The sequence below is a fragment of the Procambarus clarkii genome, chromosome 9, assembly GCF_040958095.1.
Source record: "Procambarus clarkii isolate CNS0578487 chromosome 9, FALCON_Pclarkii_2.0, whole genome shotgun sequence".
Classification (NCBI taxonomy): domain Eukaryota; kingdom Metazoa; phylum Arthropoda; class Malacostraca; order Decapoda; family Cambaridae; genus Procambarus; species Procambarus clarkii.
This window is the reverse complement of record NC_091158.1, coordinates 48,334,167-48,354,460: the sequence shown is the minus strand read 5'-3', so window position 1 is coordinate 48,354,460 and position 20,294 is coordinate 48,334,167.

Genomic DNA, 20,294 nt, shown 5'->3' with positions numbered 1-20,294 from the left:
ACCATCAGACCCTACAAAGAAGTAGAGACTTCGAGATATATATACATCTCAAACATCTCCACTTCCCGAGGGAACCAGATGAGTGTGAGGTTAGTCTGCGTTTTTCGTCAAGCCACTGTCAATGTGAGAGAACTCGTGTCCAGCTTATAAGCCTATACTTGCATAAACCACAAGTGAAGATTAACAATCTTTGGACAACACCCACCAGTGGGACTCGAACCCAGAAAGCACAACTACCTTCCAGTAGCTGCCATAACTAGTACGCTTTAACCCACTACACCATCCGACCCTACAAAGAAGTAGAGACTTCGAGATATATATTCATCTCAAACATCTCCACTTCCTGAGGGCACCAGATGAGTGTGAGGTTAGTCTGCGTTTTCCTATACTTCCATAAACCACAAGTGAAGATTAACAATCTTTGGACAACACCCACCAGTGGGACTCGAACCCAGGAAGCACAACTACCTTCCAGTAGCTGCCATAACTAGTACGCTTCAACCCACTACACCATCAGACCCTACAAAGAAGTAGAGACTTCAAGATATATATACATCTCAAACATCTCCACTTCCCGAGGGCACCAGATGAGTGTGAGGTTAGTCTGCGTTTTTCGTCAAGCCACTGTCAATGTGAGAGAACTCGTGTCCAGCTTATAAGCCTATACTTGCAAAAACCACAAGTGAAGATTAACAATCTTTGGACAACACCCACCAGTGGGACTCGAACCCAGAAAGCACAACTACTTTCCAGTAGCTGCCATAACTAGTACGCTTTAACCCACTACACCATCAGACCCTACAAAGAAGTAGAGACTTCGAGATATATATACATCTCAAACATCTCAACTTCCCGAGGGCACCAGATGAGTGTGAGGGTAGTCTGCGTTTTTCGTCAAGCCACTGTCAATGTGAGAGAACTCGTGTCCAGCTTATAAGCCTATACTTGCATAAACCACAAGTGAAGATTAACAATCTTTGGACAACACCCACCAGTGGGACTCGAACCCAGAAAGCACAACTACCTTCCAGTAGCTGCCATAACTAGTACGCTTTAACCCACTACACCATCAGACCCTACAAAGAAGTAGAGACTTCGAGATATATATACATCTCAAACATCTTCACTTCCCGAGGGCACCAGATGAGTGTGAGGTTAGTCTGCATTTTTCGTCAAGCCACTGTCAAAGTGAGAGAACTCGTGTCCAGCTTATAAGCCTATACTTGCATAAACCACAAGTGAAGATTAACAATCTTTGTACAACACCCACCAGTGGGACTCGAACCCAGAAAGCAAAACTACCTTCCAGTAGCTGCCATAACTAGTACGCTTTAACCCACTACACCATCAGACCCTACAAAGAAGTAGAGACTTCGAGATATATATACATCTCAAACATCTCAACTTCCCGAGGGCACCAGATGAGTGTGAGGGTAGTCTGCGTTTTTCGTCAAGCCACTGTCAATGTGAGAGAACTCGTGTCCAGCTTATAAGCCTATACTTGCATAAACCACAAGTGAAGATTAACAATCTTTGGACAACACCCACCAGTGGGACTCGAACCCAGAAAGCACAACTACCTTCCAGTAGCTGCCATAACTAGTACGCTTTAACCCACTACACCATCAGACCCTACAAAGAAGTAGAGACTTCGAGATATATATACATCTCCACTTCCCGAGGGCACCAGATGAGTGTGAGGTTAGTCTGCATTTTTCGTCAAGCCACTGTCAATGTGAGAGAACTCGTGTCCAGCTTATAAGCCTATACTTGCATAAACCACAAGTGAAGATTAACAATCTTTGGACAACACCCACCAGTGGGACTCGAACCCAGAAAGCACAACTACCTTCCAGTAGCTGCCATAACTAGTACGCTTTAACCCACTACACTATCCGACCCTACAAAGAAGTAGAGACTTCGAGATATATATTCATCTCAAACATCTCCACTTCCCGAGGGCACCAGATGAGTGTGAGGTTAGTCTGCGTTTTCCAATACTTCCATAAACCACAAGTGAAGATTAACAATCTTTGGACAACACCCACCAGTGGGACTCGAACCCAGGAAGCACAACTACCTTCCAGTAGCTGCCATAACTAGTACGCTTCAACCCACTACACCATCAGACCCTACAAAGAAGTAGAGACTTCAAGATATATATACATCTCAAACATCTCCACTTCCCGAGGGCACCAGATGAGTGTGAGGTTAGTCTGCGTTTTTCGTCAAGCCACTGTCAATGTGAGAGAACTCGTGTCCAGCTTATAAGCCTATACTTGCAAAAACCACAAGTGAAGATTAACAATCTTTGGACAACACCCACCAGTGGGACTCGAACCCAGAAAGCACAACTACTTTCCAGTAGCTGCCATAACTAGTACGCTTTAACCCACTACACCATCAGACCCTACAAAGAAGTAGAGACTTCGAGATATATATACATCTCAAACATCTCAACTTCCCGAGGGCACCAGATGAGTGTGAGGGTAGTCTGCGTTTTTCGTCAAGCCACTGTCAATGTGAGAGAACTCGTGTCCAGCTTATAAGCCTATACTTGCATAAACCACAAGTGAAGATTAACAATCTTTGGACAACACCCACCAGTGGGACTCGAACCCAGAAAGCACAACTACCTTCCAGTAGCTGCCATAACTAGTACGCTTTAACCCACTACACCATCAGACCCTACAAAGAAGTAGAGACTTCGAGATATATATACATCTCAAACATCTTCACTTCCCGAGGGCACCAGATGAGTGTGAGGTTAGTCTGCATTTTTCGTCAAGCCACTGTCAAAGTGAGAGAACTCGTGTCCAGCTTATAAGCCTATACTTGCATAAACCACAAGTGAAGATTAACAATCTTTGTACAACACCCACCAGTGGGACTCGAACCCAGAAAGCAAAACTACCTTCCAGTAGCTGCCATAACTAGTACGCTTTAACCCACTACACCATCAGACCCTACAAAGAAGTAGAGACTTCGAGATATATATACATCTCAAACATCTCAACTTCCCGAGGGCACCAGATGAGTGTGAGGGTAGTCTGCGTTTTTCGTCAAGCCACTGTCAATGTGAGAGAACTCGTGTCCAGCTTATAAGCCTATACTTGCATAAACCACAAGTGAAGATTAACAATCTTTGGACAACACCCACCAGTGGGACTCGAACCCAGAAAGCACAACTACCTTCCAGTAGCTGCCATAACTAGTACGCTTTAACCCACTACACCATCAGACCCTACAAAGAAGTAGAGACTTCGAGATATATATACATCTCCACTTCCCGAGGGCACCAGATGAGTGTGAGGTTAGTCTGCATTTTTCGTCAAGCCACTGTCAATGTGAGAGAACTCGTGTCCAGCTTATAAGCCTATACTTGCATAAACCACAAGTGAAGATTAACAATCTTTGGACAACACCCACCAGTGGGACTCGAACCCAGAAAGCACAACTACCTTCCAGTAGCTGCCATAACTAGTACGCTTTAACCCACTACACTATCCGACCCTACAAAGAAGTAGAGACTTCGAGATATATATTCATCTCAAACATCTCCACTTCCCGAGGGCACCAGATGAGTGTGAGGTTAGTCTGCGTTTTCCAATACTTCCATAAACCACAAGTGAAGATTAACAATCTTTGGACAACACCCACCAGTGGGACTCGAACCCAGAAAGCACAACTACCTTCCAGTAGCTGCCATAACTAGTACGCTTTATCCCACTACACCATCAGACCCTACAAAGAAGTAGAGACTTCGAGATATATATACATCTCAAACATCTCCACTTCCCGAGGGCACCAGATGAGTGTGAGGTTAGTCTGCGTTTTTCGTCAAGCCTCTGTCAATGTGAGAGAACTCGTGTCCAGCTTATAAGCCTATACTTGCATAAACCACAAGTGAAGATTAACAATCTTTGGACAACACCCACCAGTGGGACTCGAACCCAGAAAGCACAACTACCTTCCAGTAGCTGCCATAACTAGTACGCTTTAACCCACTACACCATCAGACCCTACAAAGAAGTAGAGACTTCGAGATATATATACATCTCAAACATCTCCACTTCCCGAGGGCACCAGATGAGTGTGAGGTTAGTCTGCGTTTTTCGTCAAGCCACTGTCAATGTGAGAGAACTCGTGTCCAGCTTATAAGCCTATACTTGCATAAACCACAAGTGAAGATTAACAATCTTTGGACAACACCCACCAGTGGGACTCGAACCTAGAAAGCACAACTACCTTCCAGTAGCTGCCATAACTAGTACGCTTTAACCCACTACACCATCAGACCCTACAAAGAAGTCGAGACTTCGAGATATATATACATCTCAAACATCTCCACTTCCCGAGGGAACCAGATGAGTGTGAGGTTAGTCTGCGTTTTTCGTCAAGCCACTGTCAATGTGAGAGAACTCGTGTCCAGCTTATAAGCCTATACTTGCAAAAACCACAAGTGAAGATTAACAATCTTTGGACAACACCCACCAGTGGGACTCGAACCCAGAAAGCACAACTACCTTCCAGTAGCTGCCATAACTAGTACACTTTAACCCAATACACCATCCGACCCTACAAAGAAGTAGAGACTTCGAGATATATATTCATCTCAAACATCTCCACTTCCCGAGGGCACCAGATGAGTGTGAGGTTAGTCTGCGTTTTCCTATACTTCCATAAACCACAAGTGAAGATTAACAATCTCTGGACAACACCCACCAGTGGGACTCGAACCCAGAAAGCAAAACTACCTTCCAGTAGCTGCCATAACTAGTACGCTTTAACCCACTACACCATCAGACCCTACAAAGAAGTAGAGACTTCGAGATATATATACATCTCAAACATCTCAACTTCCCGAGGGCACCAGATGAGTGTGAGGGTAGTCTGCGTTTTTCGTCAAGCCACTGTCAATGTGAGAGAACTCGTGTCCAGCTTATAAGCCTATACTTGCATAAACCACAAGTGAAGATTAACAATCTTTGGACAACACCCACCAGTGGGACTCGAACCCAGAAAGCACAACTACCTTCCAGTAGCTGCTATAACTAGTACGCTTTAACCCACTACACCATCAGACCCTTCAAAGAAGTAGAGACTTCGAGATATATATACATCTCAAACATCTCCACTTCCCGAGGGCACCAGATGAGTGTGAGGTTAGTCTGCATTTTTCGTCAAGCCACTGTCAAAGTGAGAGAACTCGTGTCCAGCTTATAAGCCTATACTTGCATAAACCACAAGTGAAGATTAACAATCTTTGTACAACACCCACCAGTGGGACTCGAACCCAGAAAGCAAAACTACCTTCCAGTAGCTCCCATAACTAGTACGCTTTAACCCACTACACCATCAGACCCTACAAAGAAGTAGAGACTTCGAGATATATATACATCTCAAACATCTCAACTTCCCGAGGGCACCAGATGAGTGTGAGGGTAGTCTGCGTTTTTCGTCAAGCCACTGTCAATGTGAGAGAACTCGTGTCCAGCTTATAAGCCTATACTTGCATAAACCACAAGTGAAGATTAACAATCTTTGGACAACACCCACCAGTGGGACTCGAACCCAGAAAGCACAACTACCTTCCAGTAGCTGCCATAACTAGTACGCTTTAACCCACTACACCATCAGACCCTACAAAGAAGTAGAGACTTCGAGATATATATACATCTCAAACATCTCCACTTCCCGAGGGCACCAGATGAGTGTGAGGTTAGTCTGCATTTTTCGTCAAGCCACTGTCAATGTGAGAGAACTCGTGTCCAGCTTATAAGCCTATACTTGCATAAACCACAAGTGAAGATTAACAATCTTTGGACAACACCCACCAGTGGGACTCGAACCCAGAAAGCACAACTACCTTTCAGTAGCTGCCATAACTAGTACGCTTTAACCCACTACACTATCCGACCCTACAAAGAAGTAGAGACTTCGAGATATATATTCATCTCAAACATCTCCACTTCCCGAGGGCACCAGATGAGTGTGAGGTTAGTCTGCGTTTTCCAATACTTCCATAAACCACAAGTGAAGATTAACAATCTTTGGACAACACCCACCAGTGGGACTCGAACCCAGAAAGCACAACTACCTTCCAGTAGCTGCCATAACTAGTACGCTTTATCCCACTACACCATCAGACCTTACAAAGAAGTAGAGACTTCGAGATATATATACATCTCAAACATCTCCACTTCCCGAGGGCACCAGATGAGTGTGAGGTTAGTCTGCGTTTTTCGTCAAGCCTCTGTCAATGTGAGAGAACTCGTGTCCAGCTTATAAGCCTATACTTGCATAAACCACAAGTGAAGATTAACAATCTTTGGACAACACCCACCAGTGGGACTCGAACCCAGAAAGCACAACTACCTTCCTGTAGCTGCCATAACTAGTACGCTTTAACCCACTACACCATCCGACCCTACAAAGAAGTAGAGACTTCGAGATATATATTCATCTCAAACATCTCCACTTCCTGAGGGCACCAGATGAGTGTGAGGTTAGTCTGCGTTTTCCTATACTTCCATAAACCACAAGTGAAGATTAACAATCTTTGGACAACACCCACCAGTGGGACTCGAACCCAGGAAGCACAACTACCTTCCAGTAGCTGCCATAACTAGTACGCTTCAACCCACTACACCATCAGACCCTACAAAGAAGTAGAGACTTCAAGATATATATACATCTCAAACATCTCCACTTCCCGAGGGCACCAGATGAGTGTGAGGTTAGTCTGCGTTTTTCGTCAAGCCACTGTCAATGTGAGAGAACTCGTGTCCAGCTTATAAGCCTATACTTGCAAAAACCACAAGTGAAGATTAACAATCTTTGGACAACACCCACCAGTGGGACTCGAACCCAGAAAGCACAACTACCTTCCAGTAGCTGCCATAACTAGTACGCTTTAACCCACTACACCATCAGACCCTACAAAGAAGTAGAGACTTCGAGATATATATACATCTCAAACATCTCCACTTCCCGAGGGCACCAGATGAGTGTGAGGTTAGTCTGTGTTTTTCGTCAAGCCACTGTCAATGTGAGAGAACTCGTGTCCAGCTTATAAGCCTATACTTGCATAAACCACAAGTGAAGATTAACAATCTTTGGACAACACCCACCAGTGGGACTCGAACCCAGAAAGCACAACTACCTTCCAGTAGCTGCTATAACTAGTACGCTTTAACCCACTACACCATCAGACCCTTCAAAGAAGTAGAGACTTCGAGATATATATACATCTCAAACATCTCCACTTCCCGAGGGCACCAGATGAGTGTGAGGTTAGTCTGCATTTTTCGTCAAGCCACTGTCAAAGTGAGAGAACTCGTGTCCAGCTTATAAGCCTATACTTGCATAAACCACAAGTGAAGATTAACAATCTTTGTACAACACCCACCAGTGGGACTCGAACCCAGAAAGCAAAACTACCTTCCAGTAGCTCCCATAACTAGTACGCTTTAACCCACTACACCATCAGACCCTACAAAGAAGTAGAGACTTCGAGATATATATACATCTCAAACATCTCAACTTCCCGAGGGCACCAGATGAGTGTGAGGGTAGTCTGCGTTTTTCGTCAAGCCACTGTCAATGTGAGAGAACTCGTGTCCAGCTTATAAGCCTATACTTGCATAAACCACAAGTGAAGATTAACAATCTTTGGACAACACCCACCAGTGGGACTCGAACCCAGAAAGCACAACTACCTTCCAGTAGCTGCCATAACTAGTACGCTTTAACCCACTACACCATCAGACCCTACAAAGAAGTAGAGACTTCGAGATATATATACATCTCAAACATCTCCACTTCCCGAGGGCACCAGATGAGTGTGAGGTTAGTCTGCATTTTTCGTCAAGCCACTGTCAATGTGAGAGAACTCGTGTCCAGCTTATAAGCCTATACTTGCATAAACCACAAGTGAAGATTAACAATCTTTGGACAACACCCACCAGTGGGACTCGAACCCAGAAAGCACAACTACCTTCCAGTAGCTGCCATAACTAGTACGCTTTAACCCACTACACTATCCGACCCTACAAAGAAGTAGAGACTTCGAGATATATATTCATCTCAAACATCTCCACTTCCCGAGGGCACCAGATGAGTGTGAGGTTAGTCTGCGTTTTCCAATACTTCCATAAACCACAAGTGAAGATTAACAATCTTTGGACAACACCCACCAGTGGGACTCGAACCCAGAAAGCACAACTACCTTCCAATAGCTGCCATAACTAGTACGCTTTATCCCACTACACCATCAGACCTTACAAAGAAGTAGAGACTTCGAGATATATATACATCTCAAACATCTCCACTTCCCGAGGGCACCAGATGAGTGTGAGGTTAGTCTGCGTTTTTCGTCAAGCCTCTGTCAATGTGAGAGAACTCGTGTCCAGCTTATAAGCCTATACTTGCATAAACCACAAGTGAAGATTAACAATCTTTGGACAACACCCACCAGTGGGACTCGAACCCAGAAAGCACAACTACCTTCCTGTAGCTGCCATAACTAGTACGCTTTAACCCACTACAACACCATCCGACCCTACAAAGAAGTAGAGACTTCGAGATATATATTCATCTCAAACATCTCCACTTCCTGAGGGCACCAGATGAGTGTGAGGTTAGTCTGCGTTTTCCTATACTTCCATAAACCACAAGTGAAGATTAACAATCTTTGGACAACACCCACCAGTGGGACTCGAACCCAGGAAGCACAACTACCTTCCAGTAGCTGCCATAACTAGTACGCTTCAACCCACTACACCATCAGACCCTACAAAGAAGTAGAGACTTCAAGATATATATACATCTCAAACATCTCCACTTCCCGAGGGCACCAGATGAGTGTGAGGTTAGTCTGCGTTTTTCGTCAAGCCACTGTCAATGTGAGAGAACTCGTGTCCAGCTTATAAGCCTATACTTGCAAAAACCACAAGTGAAGATTAACAATCTTTGGACAACACCCACCAGTGGGACTCGAACCCAGAAAGCACAACTACCTTCCAGTAGCTGCCATAACTAGTACGCTTTAACCCACTACACCATCAGACCCTACAAAGAAGTAGAGACTTCGAGATATATATACATCTCAAACATCTCCACTTCCCGAGGGCACCAGATGAGTGTGAGGTTAGTCTGCGTTTTTCGTCAAGCCACTGTCAATGTGAGAGAACTCGTGTCCAGCTTATAAGCCTACACTTGCATAAACCACAAGTGAAGATTAACAATCTTTGGACAACACCCACCAGTGGGACTCGAACCCAGAAAGCACAACTACCTTCCAGTAGCTGCAATAACTAGTACGCTTTAACCCACTACACCATCAGACCCTACAAAGAAGTAGAGACTTCGAGATATATATACATCTCAAACATCTCCACTTCCCGAGGGCACCAGATGAGTGTGAGGTTAGTCTGCGTTTTTCGTCAAGCCACTGTCAATGTGAGAGAACTCGTGTCCAGCTTATAAGCCTATACTTGCATAAACCACAAGTGAAGATTAACAATTTTTGGACAACACCCACCAGTGGGACTCGAACCCAGAAAGCACAACTACCTTCCAGTAGCTGCCATAACTAGTACGCTTTAACCCACTACACCATCCGACCCTACAAAGAAGTAGAGACTTCGAGATATATATTCATCTCAAACATCTCCACTTCCCGAGGGCACCAGATGAGTGTGAGGTTAGTCTGCGTTTTCCTATACTTCCATAAACCAAAAGTGAAGATTAACAATCTTTGGACAACACCCACCAGTGGGACTCGAACCCAGGAAGCACAACTACCTTCCAGTAGCTGCCATAACTAGTACGCTTCAACCCACTACACCATCAGACCCTACAAAGAAGTAGAGACTTCAAGATATATATACATCTCAAACATCTCCACTTCCCGAGGGCACCAGATGAGTGTGAGGTTAGTCTGCGTTTTTCGTCAAGCCACTGTCAATGTGAGAGAACTCGTGTCCAGCTTATAAGCCTATACTTGCAAAAACCACAAGTGAAGATTAACAATCTTTGGACAACACCCACCAGTGGGACTCGAACCCAGAAAGCACAACTACCTTCCAGTAGCTGCCATAACTAGTACGCTTTAACCCACTACACCATCAGACCCTACAAAGAAGTAGAGACTTCGAGATATATATACATCTCAAACATCTCCACTTCCCGAGGGCACCAGATGAGTGTGAGGTTAGTCTGCGTTTTTCGTCAAGCCACTGTCAATGTGAGAGAACTCGTGTCCAGCTTATAAGCCTATACTTGCATAAACCACAAGTGAAGATTAACAATCTTTGGACAACACCCACCAGTGGGACTCAAACCCAGAAAGCACAACTACCTTCCAGTAGCTGCAATAACTAGTACGCTTTAACCCACTACACCATCAGACCCTACAAAGAAGTAGAGACTTCGAGATATATATACATCTCAAACATCTCCACTTCCCGAGGGCACCAGATGAGTGTGAGGTTAGTCTGCGTTTTTCGTCGAGCCACTGTCAATGTGAGAGAACTCGTGTCCAGCTTATAAGCCTATACTTCCATAAACCACAAGTGAAGATTAACAATCTTTGGACAACACCCACCAGTGGGACTCGATCCCAGAAAGCACAACTACCTTCCAGTAGCTGCCATAACTAGTACGCTTTAACCCACTACACCATCAGACCCTACAAAGAAGTAGAGACTTCGAGATATATATACATCTCAAACATCTCCACTTCCCGAGGGCACCAGATGAGTGTGAGGTTAGTCTGCGTTTTTCGTCTAGCCACTGTCAATGTGAGAGAACTCGTGTCCAGCTTATAAGCCTATACTTGCATAAACCACAAGTGAAGATTAACAATCTTTGGACAACACCCACCAGTGGGACTCGAACCTAGAAAGCACAACTACCTTCCAGTAGCTGCCATAACTAGTACGCTTTAACCCACTACACCATCAGACCCTACAAAGAAGTCGAGACTTCGAGATATATATACATCTCAAACATCTCCACTTCCCGAGGGCACCAGATGAGTGTGAGGTTAGTCTGCGTTTTTCGTCAAGCCACTGTCAATGTGAGAGAACTCGTGTCCAGCTTATAAGCCTATACTTCCATAAACCACAAGTGAAGATTAACAATCTTTGGACAACACCCACCAGTGGGACTCGATCCCAGAAAGCACAACTACCTTCCAGTAGCTGCCATAACTAGTACGCTTTAACCCACTACACCATCCGACCCTACAAAGAAGTAGAGACTTCGAGATATATATTCATCTCAAACATCTCCACTTCCTGAGGGCACCAGATGAGTGTGAGGTTAGTCTGCGTTTTCCTATACTTCCATAAACCACAAGTGAAGATTAACAATCTTTGGACAACACCCACCAGTGGGACTCGAACCCAGGAAGCACAACTACCTTCCAGTAGCTGCCATAACTAGTACGCTTCAACCCACTACACCATCAGACCCTACAAAGAAGTAGAGACTTCAAGATATATATACATCTCAAACATCTCCACTTCCCGAGGGCACCAGATGAGTGTGAGGTTAGTCTGTGTTTTTCGTCAAGCCACTGTCAATGTGAGAGAACTCGTGTCCAGCTTATAAGCCTATACTTGCAAAAACCACAAGTGAAGATTAACAATCTTTGGACAACACCCACCAGTGGGACTCGAACCCAGAAAGCACAACTACCTTCCAGTAGCTGCCATAACTAGTACACTTTAACCCAATACACCATCCGACCCTACAAAGAAGTAGAGACTTCGAGATATATATTCATCTCAAACATCTCCACTTCCCGAGGGCACCAGATGAGTGTGAGGTTAGTCTGCGTTTTCCTATACTTCCATAAACCACAAGTGAAGATTAACAATCTCTGGACAACACCCACCAGTGGGACTCGAACCCAGAAAGCAAAACTACCTTCCAGTAGCTGCCATAACTAGTACGCTTTAACCCACTACACCATCAGACCCTACAAAGAAGTAGAGACTTCGAGATATATATACATCTCAAACATCTCAACTTCCCGAGGGCACCAGATGAGTGTGAGGGTAGTCTGCGTTTTTCGTCAAGCCACTGTCAATGTGAGAGAACTCGTGTCCAGCTTATAAGCCTATACTTGCATAAACCACAAGTGAAGATTAACAATCTTTGGACAACACCCACCAGTGGGACTCGAACCCAGAAAGCACAACTACCTTCCAGTAGCTGCTATAACTAGTACGCTTTAACCCACTACACCATCAGACCCTTCAAAGAAGTAGAGACTTCGAGATATATATACATCTCAAACATCTCCACTTCCCGAGGGCACCAGATGAGTGTGAGGTTAGTCTGCATTTTTCGTCAAGCCACTGTCAAAGTGAGAGAACTCGTGTCCAGCTTATAAGCCTATACTTGCATAAACCACAAGTGAAGATTAACAATCTTTGTACAACACCCACCAGTGGGACTCGAACCCAGAAAGCAAAACTACCTTCCAGTAGCTGCCATAACTAGTACGCTTTAACCCACTACACCATCAGACCCTACAAAGAAGTAGAGACTTCGAGATATATATACATCTCAAACATCTCAACTTCCCGAGGGCACCAGATGAGTGTGAGGGTAGTCTGCGTTTTTCGTCAAGCCACTGTCAATGTGAGAGAACTCGTGTCCAGCTTATAAGCCTATACTTGCATAAACCACAAGTGAAGATTAACAATCTTTGGACAACACCCACCAGTGGGACTCGAACCCAGAAAGCACAACTACCTTCCAGTAGCTGCCATAACTAGTACGCTTTAACCCACTACACCATCAGACCCTACAAAGAAGTAGAGACTTCGAGATATATATACATCTCAAACATCTCCACTTCCCGAGGGCACCAGATGAGTGTGAGGTTAGTCTGCATTTTTCGTCAAGCCACTGTCAATGTGAGAGAACTCGTGTCCAGCTTATAAGCCTATACTTGCATAAACCACAAGTGAAGATTAACAATCTTTGGACAACACCCACCAGTGGGACTCGAACCCAGAAAGCACAACTACCTTCCAGTAGCTGCCATAACTAGTACGCTTTAACCCACTACACTATCCGACCCTACAAAGAAGTAGAGACTTCGAGATATATATTCATCTCAAACATCTCCACTTCCCGAGGGCACCAGATGAGTGTGAGGTTAGTCTGCGTTTTCCAATACTTCCATAAACCACAAGTGAAGATTAACAATCTTTGGACAACACCCACCAGTGGGACTCGAACCCAGAAAGCACAACTACCTTCCAGTAGCTGCCATAACTAGTACGCTTTATCCCACTACACCATCAGACCTTACAAAGAAGTAGAGACTTCGAGATATATATACATCTCAAACATCTCCACTTCCCGAGGGCACCAGATGAGTGTGAGGTTAGTCTGCGTTTTTCGTCAAGCCTCTGTCAATGTGAGAGAACTCGTGTCCAGCTTATAAGCCTATACTTGCATAAACCACAAGTGAAGATTAACAATCTTTGGACAACACCCACCAGTGGGACTCGAACCCAGAAAGCACAACTACCTTCCTGTAGCTGCCATAACTAGTACGCTTTAACCCACTACACCATCCGACCCTACAAAGAAGTAGAGACTTCGAGATATATATTCATCTCAAACATCTCCACTTCCTGAGGGCACCAGATGAGTGTGAGGTTAGTCTGCGTTTTCCTATACTTCCATAAACCACAAGTGAAGATTAACAATCTTTGGACAACACCCACCAGTGGGACTCGAACCCAGGAAGCACAACTACCTTCCAGTAGCTGCCATAACTAGTACGCTTCAACCCACTACACCATCAGACCCTACAAAGAAGTAGAGACTTCAAGATATATATACATCTCAAACATCTCCACTTCCCGAGGGCACCAGATGAGTGTGAGGTTAGTCTGCGTTTTTCGTCAAGCCACTGTCAATGTGAGAGAACTCGTGTCCAGCTTATAAGCCTATACTTGCAAAAACCACAAGTGAAGATTAACAATCTTTGGACAACACCCACCAGTGGGACTCGAACCCAGAAAGCACAACTACCTTCCAGTAGCTGCCATAACTAGTACGCTTTAACCCACTACACCATCAGACCCTACAAAGAAGTAGAGACTTCGAGATATATATACATCTCAAACATCTCCACTTCCCGAGGGCACCAGATGAGTGTGAGGTTAGTCTGCGTTTTTCGTCAAGCCACTGTCAATGTGAGAGAACTCGTGTCCAGCTTATAAGCCTATACTTGCATAAACCACAAGTGAAGATTAACAATCTTTGGACAACACCCACCAGTGGGACTCAAACCCAGAAAGCACAACTACCTTCCAGTAGCTGCAATAACTAGTACGCTTTAACCCACTACACCATCAGACCCTACAAAGAAGTAGAGACTTCGAGATATATATACATCTCAAACATCTCCACTTCCCGAGGGCACCAGATGAGTGTGAGGTTAGTCTGCGTTTTTCGTCAAGCCACTGTCAATGTGAGAGAACTCGTGTCCAGCTTATAAGCCTATACTTCCATAAACCACAAGTGAAGATTAACAATCTTTGGACAACACCCACCAGTGGGACTCGATCCCAGAAAGCACAACTACCTTCCAGTAGCTGCCATAACTAGTACGCTTTAACCCACTACACCATCAGACCCTACAAAGAAGTAGAGACTTCGAGATATATATACATCTCAAACATCTCCACTTCCCGAGGGCACCAGATGAGTGTGAGGTTAGTCTGCGTTTTTCGTCTAGAGACTGTCAATGTGAGAGAACTCGTGTCCAGCTTATAAGCCTATACTTGCATAAACCACAAGTGAAGATTAACAATCTTTGGACAACACCCACCAGTGGGACTCGAACCTAGAAAGCACAACTACCTTCCAGTAGCTGCCATAACTAGTACGCTTTAACCCACTACACCATCAGACCCTACAAAGAAGTCGAGACTTCGAGATATATATACATCTCAAACATCTCCACTTCCCGAGGGCACCAGATGAGTGTGAGGTTAGTCTGCGTTTTTCGTCAAGCCACTGTCAATGTGAGAGAACTCGTGTCCAGCTTATAAGCCTATACTTCCATAAACCACAAGTGAAGATTAACAATCTTTGGACAACACCCACCAGTGGGACTCGATCCCAGAAAGCACAACTACCTTCCAGTAGCTGCCATAACTAGTACGCTTTAACCCACTACGCCATCAGACCCTACAAAGAAATAGAGACTTCGAGATATATATACATCTCAAACATCTCCACTTCCCGAGGGCACCAGATGAGTGTGAGGTTAGTCTGCATTTTTCGTCAAGCCACTGTCAAAGTGAGAGAACTCGTGTCCAGCTTATAAGCCTATACTTGCATAAACCACAAGTGAAGATTAACAATCTTTGTACAACACCCACCAGTGGGACTCGATCCCAGAAAGCACAACTACCTTCCAGTAGCTGCCATAACTAGTACGCTTTAACCCACTACACCATCAGACCCTACAAAGAAGTAGAGACTTCGAGATATATATACATCTCAAACATCTCCACTTCCCGAGGGAACCAGATGAGTGTGAGGTTAGTCTGCGTTTTTCGTCAAGCCACTGTCAATGTGAGAGAACTCGTGTCCAGCTTATAAGCCTATACTTGCATAAACCACAAGTGAAGATTAACAATCTTTGGACAACACCCACCAGTGGGACTCGAACCCAGAAAGCACAACTACCTTCCAGTAGCTGCCATAACTAGTACGCTTTAACCCACTACACCATCTGACCCTACAAAGAAGTAGAGACTTCGAGATATATATTCATCTCAAACATCTCCACTTCCTGAGGGCACCAGATGAGTGTGAGGTTAGTCTGCGTTTTCCTATACTTCCATAAACCACAAGTGAAGATTAACAATCTTTGGACAACACCCACCAGTGGGACTCGAACCCAGGAAGCACAACTACCTTCCAGTAGCTGCCATAACTAGTACGCTTCAACCCACTACACCATCAGACCCTACAAAGAAGTAGAGACTTCAAGATATATATACATCTCAAACATCTCCACTTCCCGAGGGCACCAGATGAGTGTGAGGTTAGTCTGCGTTTTTCGTCAAGCCACTGTCAATGTGAGAGAACTCGTGTCCAGCTTATAAGCCTATACTTGCAAAAACCACAAGTGAAGATTAACAATCTTTGGACAACACCCACCAGTGGGACTCGAACCCAGAAAGCACAACTACCTTCCAGTAGCTGCCATAACTAGTACACTTTAACCCAATACACCATCCGACCCTACAAAGAAGTAGAGACTTCGAGATATATATTCATCTCAAACATCTCCACTTCCCGAGGGCACCAGATGAGTGTGAGGTTAGTCTGCGTTTTCCTATACTTCCATAAACCACAAGTGAAGATTAACAATCTCTGGACAACACCCACCAGTGGGACTCGAACCCAGAAAGCAAAACTACCTTCCAGTAGCTGCCATAACTAGTACGCTTTAACCCACTACACCATCAGACCCTACAAAGAAGTAGAGACTTCGAGATATATATACATCTCAAACATCTCAACTTCCCGAGGGCACCAGATGAGTGTGAGGGTAGTCTGCGTTTTTCGTCAAGCCACTGCCAATGTGAGAGAACTCGTGTCCAGCTTATAAGCCTATACTTGCATAAACCACAAGTGAAGATTAACAATCTTTGGACAACACCCACCAGTGGGACTCGAACCCAGAAAGCACAACTACCTTCCAGTAGCTGCTATAACTAGTACGCTTTAACCCACTACACCATCAGACCCTTCAAAGAAGTAGAGACTTCGAGATATATATACATCTCAAACATCTCCACTTCCCGAGGGCACCAGATGAGTGTGAGGTTAGTCTGCATTTTTCGTCAAGCCACTGTCAAAGTGAGAGAACTCGTGTCCAGCTTATAAGCCTATACTTGCATAAACCACAAGTGAAGATTAACAATCTTTGGACAACACCCACCAGTGGGACTCGATCCCAGAAAGCACAACTACCTTCCAGTAGCTGCCATAACTAGTACGCTTTAACCCACTACGCCATCAGACCCTACAAAGAAATAGAGACTTCGAGATATATATACATCTCAAACATCTCCACTTCCCGAGGGCACCAGATGAGTGTGAGGTTAGTCTGCATTTTTCGTCAAGCCACTGTCAAAGTGAGAGAACTCGTGTCCAGCTTATAAGCCTATACTTGCATAAACCACAAGTGAAGATTAACAATCTTTGTACAACACCCACCAGTGGGACTCGATCCCAGAAAGCACAACTACCTTCCAGTAGCTGCCATAACTAGTACGCTTTAACCCACTACACCATCAGACCCTACAAAGAAGTAGAGACTTCGAGATATATATACATCTCTAACATCTCCACTTCCCGAGGGCACCAGATGAGTGTGAGGTTAGTCTGCGTTTTTCGTCAAGCCACTGTCAATGTGAGAGAACTCGTGTCCAGCTTATAAGCCTATACTTGCATAAACCACAAGTGAAGATTAACAATCTTTGGACAACACCCACCAGTGGGACTCGAACCCAGAAAGCACAACTACCTTCCAGTAGCTGCCATAACTAGTACGCTTTAACCCACTACACCATCAGACCCTACAAAGAAGTAGAGACTTCGAGATATATATACATCTCAAACATCTCCACTTCCCGAGGGAACCAGATGAGTGTGAGGTTAGTCTGCGTTTTTCGTCAAGCCACTGTCAATGTGAGAGAACTCGTGTCCAGCTTATAAGCCTATACTTGCATAAACCACAAGTGAAGATTAACAATCTTTGGACAACACCCACCAGTGGGACTCGAACCCAGAAAGCACAACTACCTTCCAGTAGCTGCCATAACTAGTACGCTTTAACCCACTACACCATCTGACCCTACAAAGAAGTAGAGACTTCGAGATATATATTCATCTCAAACATCTCCACTTCCTGAGGGCACCAGATGAGTGTGAGGTTAGTCTGCGTTTTCCTATACTTCCATAAACCACAAGTGAAGATTAACAATCTTTGGACAACACCCACCAGTGGGACTCGAACCCAGGAAGCACAACTACCTTCCAGTAGCTGCCATAACTAGTACGCTTCAACCCACTACACCATCAGACCCTACAAAGAAGTAGAGACTTCAAGATATATATACATCTCAAACATCTCCACTTCCCGAGGGCACCAGATGAGTGTGAGGTTAGTCTGCGTTTTTCGTCAAGCCACTGTCAATGTGAGAGAACTCGTGTCCAGCTTATAAGCCTATACTTGCAAAAACCACAAGTGAAGATTAACAATCTTTGGACAACACCCACCAGTGGGACTCGAACCCAGAAAGCACAACTACCTTCCAGTAGCTGCCATAACTAGTACACTTTAACCCAATACACCATCCGACCCTACAAAGAAGTAGAGACTTCGAGATATATATTCATCTCAAACATCTCCACTTCCCGAGGGCACCAGATGAGTGTGAGGTTAGTCTGCGTTTTCCTATACTTCCATAAACCACAAGTGAAGATTAACAATCTCTGGACAACACCCACCAGTGGGACTCGAACCCAGAAAGCAAAACTACCTTCCAGTAGCTGCCATAACTAGTACGCTTTAACCCACTACACCATCAGACCCTACAAAGAAGTAGAGACTTCGAGATATATATACATCTCAAACATCTCAACTTCCCGAGGGCACCAGATGAGTGTGAGGGTAGTCTGCGTTTTTCGTCAAGCCACTGTCAATGTGAGAGAACTCGTGTCCAGCTTATAAGCCTATACTTGCATAAACCACAAGTGAAGATTAACAATCTTTGGACAACACCCACCAGTGGGACTCGAACCCAGAAAGCACAACTACCTTCCAGTAGCTGCTATAACTAGTACGCTTTAACCCACTACACCATCAGACCCTTCAAAGAAGTAGAGACTTCGAGATATATATACATCTCAAACATCTCCACTTCCCGAGGGCACCAGATGAGTGTGAGGTTAGTCTGCATTTTTCGTCAAGCCACTGTCAAAGTGAGAGAACTCGTGTCCAGCTTATAAGCCTATACTTGCATAAACCACAAGTGAAGATTAACAATCTTTGTACAACACCCACCAGTGGGACTCGAACCCAGAAAGCAAAACTACCTTCCAGTAGCTGCCATAACTAGTACGCTTTAACCCACTACACCATCAGACCCTACAAAGAAGTAGAGACTTCGAGATATATATACATCTCAAACATCTCAACTTCCCGAGGGCACCAGATGAGTGTGAGGGTAGTCTGCGTTTTTCGTCAAGCCACTGTCAATGTGAGAGAACTCGTGTCCAGCTTATAAGCCTATACTTGCATAAACCACAAGTGAAGATTAACAATCTTTGGACAACACCCACCAGTGGGACTCGAACCCAGAAAGCACAACTACCTTCCAGTAGCTGCCATAACTAGTACGCTTTAACCCACTACACCATCAGACCCTACAAAGAAGTAGAGACTTCGAGATATATATACATCTCAAACATCTCCACTTCCCGAGGGCACCAGATGAGTGTGAGGTTAGTCTGCATTTTTCGTCAAGCCACTGTCAATGTGAGAGAACTCGTGTCCAGCTTATAAGCCTATACTTGCATAAACCACAAGTGAAGATTAACAATCTTTGGACAACACCCACCAGTGGGACTCGAACCCAGAAAGCACAACTACCTTCCAGTAGCTGCCATAACTAGTACGCTTTAACCCACTACACTATCCGACCCTACAAAGAAGTAGAGACTTCGAGATATATATTCATCTCAAACATCTCCACTTCCCGAGGGCACCAGATGAGTGTGAGGTTAGTCTGCGTTTTCCAATACTTCCATAAACCACAAGTGAAGATTAACAATCTTTGGACAACACCCACCAGTGGGACTCGAACCCAGAAAGCACAACTACCTTCCAGTAGCTGCTATAACTAGTACGCTTTAACCCACTACACCATCAGACCCTTCAAAGAAGTAGAGACTTCGAGATATATATACATCTCAAACATCTCCACTTCCCGAGGGCACCAGATGAGTGTGAGGTTAGTCTGCATTTTTCGTCAAGCCACTGTCAAAGTGAGAGAACTCGTGTCCAGCTTATAAGCCTATACTTGCATAAACCACAAGTGAAGATTAACAATCTTTGTACAACACCCACCAGTGGGACTCGAACCCAGAAAGCAAAACTACCTTCCAGTAGCTGCCATAACTAGTACGCTTTAACCCACTACACCATCAGACCCTACAAAGAAGTAGAG